This window comes from Eriocheir sinensis, chromosome 12 (genome assembly GCF_024679095.1).
Source record: "Eriocheir sinensis breed Jianghai 21 chromosome 12, ASM2467909v1, whole genome shotgun sequence".
NCBI lineage: Eukaryota > Metazoa > Arthropoda > Malacostraca > Decapoda > Varunidae > Eriocheir > Eriocheir sinensis.
In genome coordinates, this window is record NC_066520.1 from 16872977 (window position 1) to 16889763 (window position 16787).

The window sequence follows — 16787 nt, forward strand, 5'->3', positions numbered from 1 at the left end:
CTATCAATATAAGATGTCATTGTATAAAAGAGTGACCTGATCGTTTGCGCAATAAGCTGAATAATGAAAGGCTGTCAGGGATAAGCGTGTTCCCCCTCTCGAGTAAACTTTAACGTCTGTGAAAAAAATGATTGGACTGTATGTATAACCTGACGATGTAAAGACTATCAGTATAAGATATCATTGTATAAGAGAGTGAGTTTAGAGCTGAAGCTGAATGATGAGAGGCTGTCAGGGATAAACGTGTTCTCCTACGAGTTAACCTTAGCTTGCATGAAAGAAAAATTGGAGTATATGTATGGTCTGACGATATAAAGACAGAATCAATGAAAGACGAAATTCTTTAAGAGAGTGACTTTGAGACGATCAACATTGAGAAGACCACGAAAAAAAAAGGATACATAAGATACATAGTACACATAAGATAGGCAAAAAAAATAAAAAGAGTAAAGCATAAGAAAGTGATTTTAGAGACGATCACCATTGCCATAAGAAAACCACGTAAAAAAATGTAATAAGATACATAAGACACATAAGATAGTAAAAAAAAAAGAGTAAAGCATAAGAAAGTGAGTTAAGAGACGATCACCATTGCCATAAGGAGACAGACAACGTTAAAAAAAGAAGATACATAAGATACATAAAATAAGTAAAAAAATAAAGGAGTGAAGCATAATGACTCCTCCAAGTTCTTTTCCTATATCGAAGGCAGACTATGAGAAAGTTCAGTCGAGCGTGTAAAGTTACCACAAGCTATAAAGATAATCTAACGTATCGCCTCTCTCGCCAAGACTGTAGTTCCTTATCCTTCCAGTCCCTTTTTCTTCATTATCATAACCCAGTATAGAGTATTGGATTCCTCTTGTTTGGTTTTTATTTGACTGAGTAGATATTCGATTCACTTAACTCTTTTTTTTCCCTCTAAGTTATGTTTTGTGTATTTTCTCTTTTTTTTTAGGTCCCGAAAATACACTCTTCTTTACCTCTTTCTTCTTTTCATTTCTTCTTTTATTCAATTCGGATTGATGTGAAATTTCGAGTAGATATTCGATTCACTCAGCCCTTTTTTTCCCCTCTAAGTTATGTTTTGTGTATTTTATCGTTTTTAGTTCCGGAAAATACACTCTTCTTTACCGCTTTCGTCTTTTTTAACTTCTTCTTTTCTCTAATTCGGCTTAATGTGCCATTCCTCTTCGTCTTCGCCCTTTTAGCGAGCCATTAATTTTCCTCCTCTATTCTCTCCCTTTCGTACTTTTTTCTAATTTTCTTCATCCTTCTTGTCTCTTCGCGGCGGCTTCTTCTGCTTCCCACTCTCCGCTGCCTTTGTCTTCTCCCGAACTCTTTTTTTAACTAAATTCTTTTTTCTCACAATTTTCATCTCGTTCTGTTTTCTTCGCTGCCGCTTTTTTCTTCTTCTTTTTTTCCCTCCTCTCGGCTATTGTCTCCTCACACACCTGCCTCTCGCCTCCACGCATTCGTCCTCCTTCGTATTTTTTTCTTTCTCTCTCAGTTCCTAGTTTTTCATATGCGCAATTTTTTCATGGCCAATTTTTGATGCATTTCTCTCCTTTGGTTCTGACAATTCTCCGCTCAAGTCTCTTCATAAATCCTCTTTCTCTTTTTTCTCTATTCAAGGTCTTTCTTCTTCCTCCTTCTCCCCCTCCATTCAACTTTTAGCTCCTTTTGTCATTCCTAATCTTCTCCGCATTCATCTTCCTTTCATTTCTTTTTGTTTAATCTAATAATACCTCACTTTTGTCTCTTGGGTTCTGGTTTCTCGAAGGCTGGGCACTTGTCTGCATAAACACCTACGGAGCTTCCTCGCCTCTCAGTCCCAGTTCGTCTCCTTCAACGTGTTTTGTCTCCCCTTGAGCCAGACGCCGCCGCTTCCTTAAACAAGTGACTCACTCGGCCTGAAAGATGACAATCCGACCTTCTTTTGGTGCTTCCTTTTGATCAGAAATTACCCGAGGGCGCTGTTTCCGTGGAGTCTCCTTTCTTGCTCTTCATTCTGAGGCACTTCAGCAGCTTGTGTCGCCTTCCCCCGCCTCCTCCTTCTTCTCTTTTTCATCTCCTTTTTCTCTCTCCTCCATCTCCACCTCCTCCTCCTCCTCCTCCTCCTCCTCATCCACGTATGCTCTCGCCTCCGTCTCATCTCCATCTCCTCCACTTCTTCCTCCTCGGTTTTCCTCTCATCTTCGTCTCTTCCTCCTTCATGTCCCTCCTTGTCCACCTACTTGTCCTCCTTCTCCTCCTCCTCTACAACGCCTCCTCCTCTTCCTTTTCCTCTTAATTTTCTTCTTTTGCTCTCTGCAAAATTTCTTCCTCTTCCTCCTCCTTCCTCTTTTATTTACTCACTTCTTCCTCTTCCTCTGTGCTTGCATTCTACTTTAATTCGTTGTGACCCGGAGACAAGGCCATGAAGAAAAAACAACATGTATGCCTTATTTATGAACCATGCCATCCCCTTTATGTTAGAGACAAAAAAAGAAAAAAGAAACTTAACCAACAAAGAAAATATTAAAAACCGAGAAAAAAATAGTTAGGGAGCTTTATTGCCTGTGGGTATAACGGGAGGAGGTGAAGGAGGGGAAGGAGGAGGAGGAAGAGAAGGACAAGAAAGAGGAGAGAAAAAGGGAAAGGAAGAAGGGGGAACTTTACCAAACTCGCCTTATTTATTATGAAAAGACTCATTCGCTTCTGTCCCTCCGTTCTCCTCCTCCTCCTCCTCCTCTTCCACCTCCTCCCCTCCTCTTCTTCTTCCTCCTCCTCCTCGTCTTCCTCCCCTCGCCCACCTACTTACGGAACACACTGAAACTAGGCTTAATAAGTTTTTGTAAAAGGCATGAACGAGAGACAAGAGTGGCGTGCCCATTTATTACCCAGCGTTATGTGTGTGTGTGTGTGTGTGTGTGTGTGTGTGTGTGTGTGTGTGTGTGTGTGTGTGTGTGTGCGTGAACAGTTTTTCTTGGCTGGGTATGTATATTAAAAAAAAAAACGAAAAATTAGGACCCGCCCCCCAAAAAGAAACGGATGGATATTTATTTTGATTTTGGAAAGTCTTGGGTATAAAAATAAATTAATACAATGAATAATAGAAGCAAGAATCCAGTTAGCGATCCTTAATATTAATGTTCAACGAATCTTCACTTACTAAAAAAAAAAAAAACTCCATCGATTTCTCTGCCGAATCACGAGACAGGAAATGCGAGAGGAAGGAAATTCTGAAACCCAATTGTAAAGAGCCACACAGAAACTCTCTCTCTCTCTCTCTCTCTCTCTCTCTCTCTCTCTCTCTCTCTCTCTCTCTCTCTCTCTCTCTCTCTCTCTCTCTCTCTCTCTCTCTCTCTCTCTCTCTCTCTCTCTCTCTCAAATTACGCAAACACAAAATCAACAAGGAACACAGTATTCTTTTTTCTCTTTTAGGCGGTTGTTTGAGGGGAATTACTATGCATGAAAATATTGACGTTGCCTCGAGCGTGATGGAGGTTTTTCCTTTTCCCTGAGACACTGAAAGAAGGGCGCCTTATACATGCATGCGCCCCACCCCCCCTCTACCCCCTCCCCTCCCCCTCCTGTGTGTGTGTCGGTAGGTGGGTCATGAGTGCGTGTGTGGGTGGGGATTGATGAGTGTGTGTGTGTGTGTGTGTGTGTGTGTGTGTGTGTGTGTGTGTGTGTGTGTGTGTGTGTGTGTGTGTGTGTGTGTGTGTGTGTGTGTGTGTGTGTGTGTTTTGATTTGTATGTAATTTCTGGCTTTTAGGGGTATTTTGTAAGTTTCGTATGTATTCCTAAAACTATATTCATGTTTAGTATTTTATTTTTGGACCATAAATTGAAATGTAGAGAATTGTATAGACTTATTTTATAGATCTTACAAATTTGTGGTCACTAAAGTATCTTTCAATATATCTGTCAGTCTATCTATCTGTTTATCTCTATCTATCTATCTATCTATTTATCTATCTATTTGAGTGTTTGCTTTATTTTCTTTGCTGCATCAATGAACAAATAAAGTAATGAGTAATATTTTAAATTGCAGGTAATAAATGTTTCAGGAAATTTCGACTAAGAATTTTTACATAACAAAATTACAGAAAAGTCGAAGCATTTGCATAATACATCACGTGAATTACTCACTCCACTATTTATACATTTTTCTTAATTTTTTTCTTCGTCCTCCTCCTTTGATGTGGGACTTAAACCGCTTTGAATTAAATAAACAAAAAAGCTACAACGCGGGCAAACTACTTTTCGTAGAGTTATGTGGACGGTAATTTCGCTTAACTCCCTTCACGCTGAACTATGCTCTTTAATTTGCCGCTTTGTTCACCTGTGTGTGTGGAAACAGGTGTGACGTAACGTGTCTTCCATTCCTGTAAACATCATGTCGTGTTTTATCCCGTGTTTATTATATTTTTCATCCTTTTCTCTCTCTGCTTCCATCTATGCAATTTCTGTTTTTTTTTCATTCTCCCCTTCGTAGTTTTCCTATTGGTCAGTCAGTTTTCGTCTCCACTCTCTCTTTTTCCCGTTTTTCTTAGTCACTTTCATCTTTGCTTCGTCTTGTTTTCATCTTTTCTCTCCCTGTCTATTTTCTTTCCTTCCCTGTTTCCTTATTTTCCACCAGTTTACTTTCCACTCCCTTCGGCATTCTCTTCTTCGTAATTTCCTTTTCTCTCTTTTTCCTGTTTTTATCATTCAATTTTCATCTTTGCTTCGTTTCTTTCCATTTTTCACTTCCTGTTTCTCCTCCTTCCTTCCCTGTTTCTTTATTTCTCAACTGGCCAATTTACTTTCAACTTCCAGCCTATCATTTTTCTTTTTCATCTCGTCTTTGCCTCTTCCTCATGTGGCCTTTAATTTATAGCCCTGTTCACCTTACTCTTTATTCCTCTTTTCACTCACCAAAATTGCGTTTCTATTGTTCTTCATATTCTTCCACTCTCCAACACTTTCTTTTTCCACACGTTACTTCCATCTTTCCACTCTGTTCCTTCCTTCCTGCCTTGCCAGTTTCTTCAATATCTTACTGACCCATCCATATTCCGCTCGCTACATTCTTTTATTTCCTCCCCTTTTTCTCTCCTCTTTCTCCTCGTCCTCCTCTTCGTCCCTTTCAATCTATTTCACTTGTTTTCTTCTCGCCCTCGTTTTGGTTTTTATTGATATTGCTTTTCACGTCTTCAATTTTGGTCTTGTTCACTTCTTACTATTTTTTTTTATTCAAATGGGTTTTTACTTTTTCACTTTATTAAACTTGTGAGGTTCTACGTGTCACCCTATTTCCTTTGCACTTCGTTTTAGCTTCAAAGGGAAATGAAAGGAGGTATGATAAAGGGCCACAATATATATATGAAAAACTTGTCCTGGTACGGCTCAATAAAGCAGGAAGGCCACGTATATTCCGGTGCTCTCCTCTTAAGAGAGTCAAACTGTAGCAGGGAAAGATGGATCGGCATGAGACGGCTTCTGGCAGGGCTTGAAGCGTGCACCCTTTTTGTGACGAAGCTCCCCAAGTTCAGGAGAATCTCTAACCAGTTCCCAGAAGTTGCTGAGCGCCGTGTCTTTGGTGTGAAGCAGGATATATTGTGCGAGTGGAGCGACGCAAGGGCTATCGACCACTACAGAAGCAATCTTAGGGTGAATTATTAACTGCTTTGCATCTCACGTCAGAGAAAGACTCGTCACTCATGATCCTGGGGCACGTCACTCACTTGTTGATTCTGTCACTTATAGTAGACACATCACTTGATATATAGAACCACCGGATACAACAGAGACATCCTAGAATTTATACATTAAGAGTTGCTCTCATTATGGCGTACATAACCTGCATGGAAACTTATTATTCATTCTATGTCGCTAATCGAAAGTAAAGTCTTCTCGCTTTCACCATTAGAGAGGATAATGTAACATAATGTAACCTATAGAAGTGGTCGTCTATTGGTGTGTTTCTCATAAATGGTAAGTATTATTTATCCTATTCAACTACAGGAAAGCAATTTTTTTTCTAGTGTTTGCCTTTCAAGAGGATAATTTAACATACAAACAGACACAGACCTATAGAAGTGGTCGTCTGTTGGAGTGTTTCTCATAAATGGTAAGTATTATATTCATTCTATTCAACTACAGGAATGCAAAAACAATTCTCGTATTTAGCATTAAGGAGGATAATTAAACAAGCAAACAATCATTGCCCTACAGAAGAGGTCGTCTGCTGGAGTATTTCTTACAAATTTCAAGTATTATTAAGTAGAAACGAGGCATCTTGCAACTTCCGATGTCAGCAATAAATTTTAACTTTTTGAGAGCATGATAATTCGACAAGAGCTCTCTGGTCTTCCATCTTCAGCATCAGTCTCGTCAAAGGAATATGCTATTAGGACGAATTTGAATATAAGAATAAAGGGGCTCGAGGATGACTGGAAAAATGCCAACATCGTCAAAGGAGGAAGTGGATTCGTTTTTCTTTGTATGTGTATTATATTCTATCTGTCTATTATTTTTCTGTGTTAGTGTGTTAGTGTTAGTGTGTTAGTGTGTGTGTGTGTGTGTGTGTGTGTGTGTGTGTGTGTGTGTGTGCATACCTGAATATACAGCTTTTATCTTTTTTATCTTTTATATCTTCAATTTTTTTATCTTCTATCTTTTTTATCTCACCTTTTTTCCACCTCTCTCTCTCTCTCTCTCTCTCTCTCTCTCTCTCTCTCTCTCTCTCTCTCTCTCTCTCTCTCTCTCTCTCTCTCTCTCTCTCTCTCTCTCTCTCTCTCTCTTTCACTGAATTTTATCTTGTTTTTCTGTAAAGGGGAATATTTTGGGAATAATTTACCTGATGAGCGCCGCGGGGCCTCGGCCGTCCCTGCCCCCCGCCGCGCTGCTGGCCACTTCCCGCTTAAGACCACAACTTTTCCACGCCAAAAATAGCTTCGACGGGGCACAGAATTTTTCTCTATTCTGACACGAGCCTCTGAAGTTGCTTAATGGAGTCCTTTACGTCTCCTTGAGCGCCAAAGAAAGTCCATGCTTCAGCTTTTGACTTTTCTATATATATATTTTTTCAAGGTGAGGCTCTCTTCCTTCTTTCAATTTCGCAAGGCAATTTTTTTGGAAGGGGGGAAGAACTTGACTTTTTTTTTTTAAAGGAGTAACATGTGTGAGGATATTTTTTTCCCCTTTTGTTTTGGATCTTGATATATTTTTTTGCAGCAAGTGGGGGGCAGTTCAAGGGCAAAAAAAAAAAAATAAATAAATAAATAAATAAATAAAATAAATAAATAAATAAAATAAATAAAAGCACGCTGAACGCTTCTCCGGCAAAATAAATAAGTCAAAAGAGAAGTCAATTCCGGGTGGAGAGGCGTCCTGATACTCTCCTCCTTCTGCCTTCTATTCCCGTGAAACAAATAAAATGATGCCCAGACTCTGATTCACACGTGCAGCATCCATCTACCTCTCACGCCTGTATCAGTGGCGGTCTCTGGCGGCGTATTCTGGAACTACTACATGATGAAGAGCGTCATATTTTCGTGTGAAGGTCCATACCCCCCCCCCCCCCACACTTCCCCTCTTCTCTTTTCGAGTTCACGAGCTCTGAACACTTTCACTTATTTTTTCATGTATTCTGTCCACCATTCCTTTTTTTAACTCACTATCTTTTTTTTGTTTATGAGTGAATAGCCACGTGAGTTATGGGAGTGATGCATGGCCCTCCTCCTCTCTCTATTTCTTCGTCACTGGTGCCCCTGCGATTGTGTTAGCGTTTTTCTGCTGAAACGAATATTTATTACCGTGTCTGGCAGCATTTGTGTGTAAGCGTTCTTGCACTTGTCACGTGATGGATTCGGTGGCAATACGATGCAAGAAAGAACTCAAGAGAAGAACAATATACAGCAGGGCTTGATTGATTAAACTAACGAACATTTTTTATATATTTGCAGCGTTTTCTCTCTCCTTTCTACCCCTTTCTTCTCCCTTTCAAGTCTCGTTTACTCTTATTTCTCACGCTTTTCTTTTTCTCAACGTTATTTTACATCTTTCTGCTACTATCAATTCTCTTTTACTCTCATTTCTCACCCTTTTCTATTTTCAACATTTTCTTACTTCTTTCTGCTCCTGTCTTCTCCCTATGAATTTTGTCTTACTCTCATTTTTTGCTTAATGTATGTGAAAAGAACTCATTCCTCCTTCCTGTCTGTTGTCTTATTTCCATGCTGTCCGCTTAATCTTTCCTCTGCAACCTCTCCTTGCAACACATCGGCCTTGACCTAATACTAATAACAAAAAAAGAATACTGTTCACCTGGTAATGAACGTAAAATAAAACAGCAACAGTGAGCATTATGAAGCAGGGAAAAGTTAATCTGATAACCGAACAGGAAAAGGCAAGAAAAATGAAGACAAATACCAGACAAATGTGGGAGAGGGAAAATATACCTCGCCCTGTGTTTAGCCTGACGGAAAGCAGCTGGGAAAGTAAGGCAGGAGCGGCGAGGAGAGCGCCCCGCCACGCCGCCTGTGCGAGGAAGACTGAAGGTGAGACGAAAAATGCAATAATAGACGAAAAATATGCGAGAGAAAATATAAATCCTCCCATTTCAGCATCGAGAATTCAACCTTCCCCCTGTCAAGCAAATCCGCTTCAGCCCGGCGAAAGAGGACGCGGCTGGGGGAAAATTTGAGCTAAATATTCCCGACATTTTTCCTCTTCCTTTCCCGCCTCCAGACGTCCTCCGCCACTGCCCCGCCTCGCCCGCCTCCCCTCACAAGTTTCTTCGACTCTTCCACGACCAGAAATCCATTTTCCTCCAGGATTAACTTAGGGAAAATTAAATTAGCTCTGTATTTGCTGTCTTCGTCCAACCCTTTTTGTAGGAACTCCGAGGGAAAGTTTGTGAATGCGTTGACTGTATTGTGATGTATTTGCCTTCTTTTCCTTGCCCTCCCGAAGCGTGCTTTTCCAGCGGCGCGCTTGTGAATATAAGCTGGAAAAAGGCATATCTTTCTTCGTTTGTTACATGCCTTGCCTGAGTGAACAGACATGTCAAAGGAAGAAAGCCAAACTGAATTAAAGTATTGTGAACGAGGAACCTCTCTCTCTCTCTCTCTCTCTCTCTCTCTCTCTCTCTCTCTCTCTCTCTCTCTCTCTCTCTCTCTCTCTCTCTCTCTCTCTCTCTCTCTCTCTCTCTCTCTCTCTCTCTCTCTCTCTCTCTCTCTCTCTCTCTCTCTCTCTCTCTCTCTCTCTTCCTCTATGCTAATTTTTATTCCGAGAAACGCGAAGAGGTAATGTATGCAAAGCTAATAACATGCTAAATTTTATCAAAGGATTTAGTAATTGCTTCAAAAGTCTTGGTGCAATTTCTTCAGCTTTCACGTGAATTGTAAAATGTCAGTATAGCTTCAAATTATTCAAAATACTCACAAAAGCAGAAAGACGTGGGCAACAAATTAAATAACTATGCCCGTCCTGAAGATGTCACAAGCATGATAGGGGATATTAGGCTGCTATCGGTGAATTAGAAAATGTCAGTGAAGCTTCAAATTTCGGATATACTCGCAAAAGCAGAAAGATTTGAGCAGTAAATTAATTAGCTATACCATTTCTTACGTCAGCAATTGTCAAACGTATGGTAAATAATGTTATGCTCTTATTAACTTTTTACAGCAAAAGGGGAAAAAAAGGTCCGCTGTGTGCTGCTCCTGTAAAGAAACTAGAAGTGGATGTCAAAAAAAAAAAAAAAGACTTGTCCGTCACTCGTAAAAGAAACCCAAGCAGTCAAAACATGTAATCTCCCTCGACAACCTTCGTAACGCCCCGCGGGAAGGAAATAATGACAGCGTGTTGAGACGTTTGCAGACAGAGAGGACAGACAGACAGACACGAGTAAACAGCGCTAAGTATTTATGATTCAAGGGGATGGAAGAAAGAGCGGAGTTTAGTCATACACGATAAACATGCCGAAAATACACTCCACTGTCGTCTCCTCGGAAAGAGACAGCTGGTAAGAGATGACTGAAGCCCAAATTCTTAAAAACCTCGGGACTTACACACCCATATTTCATTAGGCTTTCGTAGAGGTTGTTGTGGGTATCTCCATGGGTAGTTTTATAAGCCTAGTGATAGTTTGACAAGGCTTCTGCGCTGTGAATGTGAAGAAACACTCATAAGGCCCCAATTAATCTACTTTGTGGCCCTTGGAAACACTTTTTGTGTGAATCGGAAGCGTCTGACAACATGGACCATGATCTCGAGGGCTTCGTACACGCCATTTGGATTATAGAGACAATGTGGGTGTATTTTCAGAAGCTTCTCTCTCTCTCTCTCTCTCTCTCTCTCTCTCTCTCTCTCTCTCTCTCTCTCTCTCTCTCTCTCTCTCTCTCTCTCTCTCTCTCTCTCTCTCTCTCTCTCTCTCTCTCTCTCTCTCTCTCTCCAGGACGCCTTATCGATGCCGCTCATAAAACCTTATCTCCTTTTCTCTTTCCCTTAGCCTATCTACCTCGTCTACTCTTTTGTTCCTCCTCCTTTCTCTCCTTTCCTTTACTCAGCTAAATCTCGTCCCCGACCCCCCCGCGACCTCTTCCTCCCTCCTCCTCCTTCTCTTCCTTTTTTCTTTTTATCATTCCGCTTCTCTTTTTCCTGATTTTCCCTTGCCTCCTTTTGCTTACGACTTGTCTCCATTTACTTCTCCTCCTCCTCCTTCTCTTCCTCCTTCTGTTTCTCTTTCTCTTAATTTTCCCTTTCTTTCTTTTATTTACGATTTGTCTCCTTCTCCCTCTCCTATTGTTTCTGCATTCTTTCTTTTTTAGTTCTATCTTCTCTTTCTCCTTCTCCTTCTCTTTCTCCATATCTTCCTTTTCTCCCTTTCTTTCACGACTTGTCTCCTTTTCCTCCTCCTCCTCTTATTATTATTCCTTCCTTTCCATTCCTGCTCTTTCTTCTCTTCTTTATTCTGTTTCTGTTTCTCCTCATTTTCCTTTTCCTCCTTTTACCCACGACTCGTCTCCTCTTTCACCTCCTCCTATTCTTGCTGCTTTCTTTCCACTCCTCCTCCTCCTCCTTCTTTTTTTCCTCCTTCTTTCTCTCTCCTTCACCTTACGTTTTTTCCTTCTTCGTCATTTCTCCGCTAAGCTTCCGCCTCAACTTTTCCATGTTTTTTCTCTCTCTCTCTGTCTCTCTCTCTCTCTCTCTCTCTCTCTCTCTCTCTCTCTCTCTCTCTCTCTCTCTCTCTCTCTCTCTCTCTCTCTCTCTCTCTCTCTTCTCCATCACTGTTTTTTTATTCTTTTTTTAAGGTTCTTTCTCCTCGATCACTCCCTGTACGGCTTCTCTCGCTTCCTTTCCTGACCTTCTATTCTCTTTTCAGTCACCTTCTTTCCCTTCCTTTTCCTTTCCTTCCATTCCCTTCCCTTCCTTATCTTTCCCCTTCCTCTTCCTTTTGTTATGTCCTTCTCCTTCTTTTCCCCTGTCAGAAGCCTCCTTTCCCTCCCCTCCCTTGCTTTTCCCTTCCCTTCCCTCCCCTTTCCTTTCCTTCCCTTCCCTTCTCAGATCACTCTATTCCTTTCCCTCCCTTCTCTTCCCTTGCCCTTCCAGTCCCCTCCCTTCTCTTTTCATCCCTTCCCTTTCCTTCCTTTACTCTCTCAGATCCCTCCTTTTCCTTTCCTTCCCCTCTCACATCCCTCCCTTCCCCCCTTTCCTCTCCATCCCTTCCCTCCTCTCCCTCCCCTTCCATTCCCTTCCTCACCCATCACTAGCCAGCCACGCGTACTCTAAAATTAACTTGTATTTGCATTTTAGATCAACGTTTTCCCATTATTCGAAGGACGATATTAAGTCTGATCGTATTTTTTTTTCAACGACATTATCATTTGGTTTTCATATTCAGGAGATGCACAAGACAGGGCAGGCAGGAGTTTGTTTGTTTGTGGTATTTCGATGGTTGAGGGGGAAGTGGGTAGGGAAGGGCAACGAAGGGGGAAGGGGGAGGGAAAGGATGTGAAGGGGGAAGGGGAAGGGTAAGGATGTGAAGAGGGAGGGGGGAACGGAAGGGATGTGAAGAAGGGAAGGGAGAGGGAAGGGCTGTGAAGGGGGAAGTGGGAGGGAAGGGATGTGAAGGGAGAAGGGCTGTGAAGGGGGAAGGGGGAGGGAAGGGCTGTGAAGGGGGAAGGGGGAGGGAAGGGATGTGAAGGGTAAAGGGGGATTGGAAAGAAGGGGGAAATGGGAGGGAAGGGCTGTGAGGGGGGAAGAGGATGGAAGAGAAGGGAAAAAGAGAAGGGCCAAGACTGTTCTGTGTGCTTCATTACGAATAAAACGAAGAATCGATTGATGTTGTTTAATTAAGATCTGGCGAGTTGATGAATGCATAGCTCGAAGTGTTGCATAATGAATGAACTCCTGGATAGGATGAAAAGAACTGCGTGACTCAATCTAAATTAAACAAACAAATAAAGGGATTATATATCCAGCGGAAATCGATACAGAATACTAACTTTTTTTTATTTTCCTCGTACACTTTTTCATCTAGCTTTATTCATCATCTTCCTTTTTTTCAAGTCTTTATTATTCTATGTAAACATCCCTTATTTATTATTGTATTACTCATCTATCTCAATATTCCTTCTCATACCTTGTTTCTTCCTTTTTTTACCCGGAACACATTCACCTTACTCCTACTTCCTTCCTTCCTTTCTTCTTTCTTTCTTTCATTTTCATTTCTTTTATACATATTTTTCATCCCTCATATAACTCGACTTTCAATCTTCCTTCTCCTCCCATTTTCCTTTCTCCCTTTACAGTGCACTCTTATTTTTCTTTTTATTACTCTCTCCCTCTTTTTCCTCTCCTTCAAATTTCTGTCCCATATCTTTGTCTCAATCTCCCTCAGCCTCATTTTACTAGTTCTGTCCTTCTTTCATCTTTATTGGCATGTCTCATCTCCCCTAACGCTTTTCCATAACTCCCTTCCTAATATTTTCTTTAGTAAGCCTTCCCCTGCTCGTCTTTCTCCTCATTTTTTTCTTTCCTCTTTCCTTTCCTATATTCTGTTTCCCTCATTTTCCTTTCCTTTATAAATTCTCTCCCTTTCGCATCCTTCCTGGTAAATCTTCTCGCTCCTACTTCTCCTCCTTCTCACTTCCATTAATTCCTCTCCTCTGTCTGTCATTCTGTCTAGCTACTCTTTCTTCCTCGTTCACAGAATTTTCAGTGAGCTTCTCTTCTCCTCCTCCTTCTTACCCTTCCCTCTTTCTCTTATTCTTCTCTTCTGCCATTCTCTCAACATACACTTTTTCTTCCACAGTATATTCCCTAAGCCTCCGTGTCCCTTCTCCTCCTTATATCCTCTTTCTCTCCTCCTTCCATTCATCACACACTCTCTCATTCTCTCTTCCTTAACTTCTGCTCCCTTCAGACCCATGTTTCCTTTCCTTCCACTCTCTGTTGGCACACCATCTGGCCACTAAATTAATTTCAACCTGGGAAGACTCGCCCCAACAAGAAAGGTCCAAAAAATCGTAAGCTTTCACTCCCAAAGAAGCGTGGAAGTGGAGGCGGCTCACTGGCGGGTCTGGGTAACGCTTTGCCTCGCCTGCTCGCTCCTGCCTGCCTGCCTTTGCCTCCCTCCCTCCCTGGCTCTTACATCTTCCGGCTCACGCTTTTGCCTCTCTCCATCTGTACCTTCCTCCTCCTCCCCTTCCCCCACACTAACACACTTCCCGTTCCTACCCTACTGCCTCTTGCCTTTCCCTCCTCTCTGTTGCCTTCCCTCACTCCCTGTCCCTCTTCCCACACCCACAGAGATAGAGACAGACAGACGCACAGACACACACACGCCTGCTGCTTTGCCGGGTTAGAACCGTGGAAAACATCTGCCTTCGCCTCTTCCCGCTCTCATTTGCATCTCATTACCACGCTACCACCTGCCCCCCTTACCCCCTGACTCCCTGTTCGTATCCCCCCTTCCTCTGTATCCCATCTCAGCCTCTTCCTTCCCCTCCATCCTCCCCCCTTCCACCTGTCCCGTCGAACCCAGGTGTCAAACAAATACGAGCTTCTTAAGACGTCTCCCTGGGATTAATTTTTATGTTGTTTACGAAGTCGAAAGGTGGGAAGACGCTGTTATTTCCGGGTCTGTGATTGGAGTTGACTATTAAGGGATTTCCCGAAAGGTTTCTCATTTCATTCCTTTTGTGGAGGCTTGATTCCTCCTTCACGACAACCCGACGAGAGAGAGAGAGAGAAAGAGGGAGAGAGAGAGATAGGGGAAAAATATGTCTCCTTGCTCGTCTTCTGGTTGGTTGGTTGAAGATAATTATATAAGTCTTCGAAAACACTTATCCACTGAGGACCTTTTTCGGAGACGACGTAAAAAGTTTCATCTCGGACTAATTTATATTTAATTTCTTCTCTGTTATTCAATTCCTTCTCCTCCTCCTTTCGTCGCTGCTGAGAGAGTGAGTTCGCTGGTGATATTAGTATTTTCCCCAAGAGGAGGTAGGCGGTTCGTGGATATCATTACCGAGAAACATCATCTCCGTCCTTAGCGGCGAAAATATTGGTGCAGATTTCATTTCCGGTTTAATAAGCCCTTCGTGTTCCCTTAAGCATTCATTTGACGGAGGGAGAAGGCGTGGCAATTTAACCGCGGATGATGAAACCGTGAGTGATGAAAAGAAGCTGCTTGATGCGGAGGCCTGGAGATTGAGTTATCCCTACTGGGGGGAGGGGAGAAAGGGAGAGGAAGGGATAGAGGGGTATGGAAGTGGAAAGAAGGGTTATGAAAGTATGGGTAAGGAAGGGAAGGAAGGAGGAATAATGAAGATAAATAAGGGGAGGGGAATGGAAGGGAGGAGGCATGGGAGAGGAAAGAAAGGTTATGAAAGTATAGGTAGAGAAGAGGAAGAGAAAGGAAAGGAGGAGGAAGGGAGGAGAAAGCATGGGAGGAGAATGGAAAGAAAGGTTATGAGAGTATGGGTAAGGAGGTGGAGGAGAAATGAAGAAGGAGAAACAAAGAGGAAAGACAAGAAAGGAAAGGAGGAGAAAGGAAGGAAGGGGAGGTAAGAGAGAGGAAAACAGGTTAAGAGCACTGGTAAAGAGGGGTAATGACTGTTGATGATGATGAAGTATGGAAATAGAGGAGGAAAGGGAATAACCGTATAAAGGGAGCAAGGGCGTGAAGGAGAGAGGGCTTTTGTAGTTTGGAAGGTATGGAGGTGGAAAGGAGGACCATGAGGGTAAGGGAATACGGTCAAGGGCTGAAGTAGTGAATAAGGGATCTGCAGGAACGGGCTTTTTTGTATTGATGTATGTATGGGAGTCGAAAGGAAGGGCATGAAAGTAAGGGAGTAGGGTCAAGGGCTGAAGGAGTGAATAAGGGATGTGAAGGATAGGGATTTTGTAGTGAAGGATATATGGGAGAGGAAAGGAAGGGAAGTTTATGAAAGAAGAGAAGAAGAGAAAGGAATGAGCTAGAGAGAGAAAGAAGAAAGGAGAAGATGAGAGAAGAGTTAGCGAGAGAGAGAGAGAGAGAGAGAGAGAGAGAAAAAACTAAAAATTTCAAATCAAGTTAGTGATAAAAAACTAATAAAGCAATAAATGTCTGCATGAATAATTTTGCGTCCACTGAAAACAAAAATATAAAACGATTCCATTTACGAGTCATATTATTTTCTCTTTCGTGTGTGTTACCAAGGATTCGAATCTCAACTTCGCCAAAAACCTTCTCTTCGCCACAAACTCAAAAATCTGCTTAAAAGACTTCATTTGACTTTTTGAGCGAGATGCCAGAAGAAGAATCCAAATAAGTTTAAGTCATTCCTTCATGCATTTATTCATTTTTCACGACGATCTCTTTATACCGTTCAGATATTAAAGGTTCCGCAGATGTGATAGACAGTCCCACGTAGCTCAGGGAAGTTTGGTCGAGCCGTGAAGCCGACAACACGAGCTATGACGTCTGATCCGAGGCTACACACTGCCCTGAACCTAATATTATATACACGTCCATTTGTGTGTAATGTACTTGTTGTTTCCTCTCTCTCTCTCTCTCTCTCTCTCTCTCTCTCTCTCTCTCTCTCTCTCTCTCTCTCTCTCTCTCTCTCTCTCTCTCTCTCTCTCTCTCTCTCTCTCTCTCTCTCTCTCTCTCTCTCTCTCTCTCCATCGCAAGTCTCTGGGCGTGGTTCAAGTTACTCTATTTCTATTTCTGTCCTGAAGCTTTCAAGTCACACGCAAAGCTGCTACAGTCCCACAGTGTTATTTTCATTTCCAATTTCCGTGGGTTGGATTGGACTGTTTCTTGCTCCTGCCTTCAGTTTTCTCATTTAAAGCTTAGTAATGCAAGTTTCTTAAAGCCGTGGTCTTACTATGGGGTAGCTTACCGGAACCGACCTGCTCCCTCGCTGCTGATGCTCACTGTGTTTTGTTAGCGATCAGCAACTTATAAAATCACTTCCCATATGTGTCAGTACGAAGCAACTCATGTGTTTTTGTTAGCGATCAGCAACTAATAAAATCACTTCCCATATGTGTCAGTACGAAGCTACTCATGTGTTTTTGTTAGCGATCAGCAACTTATAAAATCACTTCCCATATGTGTCAGTACGAAGCAACTCATGTGTTTTTGTTAGCGATCAGCAACTTATAAAATCACTTCCCATATGTGTCAGTACGAAGCTACTCATGTGTTTTTGTTAGCGATCAGCAACTTATAAAATCACTTCCCATATGTGTCAGTACGACGCTACTCATGTGTTTTTGTTAGCGATCAGCAACTTATAAAATCACTTCCCATATGTGTCAGT

General features: G+C 42.0%; 1 protein-coding gene across 1 annotated transcript in view; it reads left to right on the forward strand.

The window, feature by feature from the left end:
* LOC126997508 (uncharacterized) overlaps positions 1-16787 on the forward strand; it is a 219800-nt gene that overhangs the window by 42194 nt on the left and 160819 nt on the right. The window lies entirely within an intron of this gene.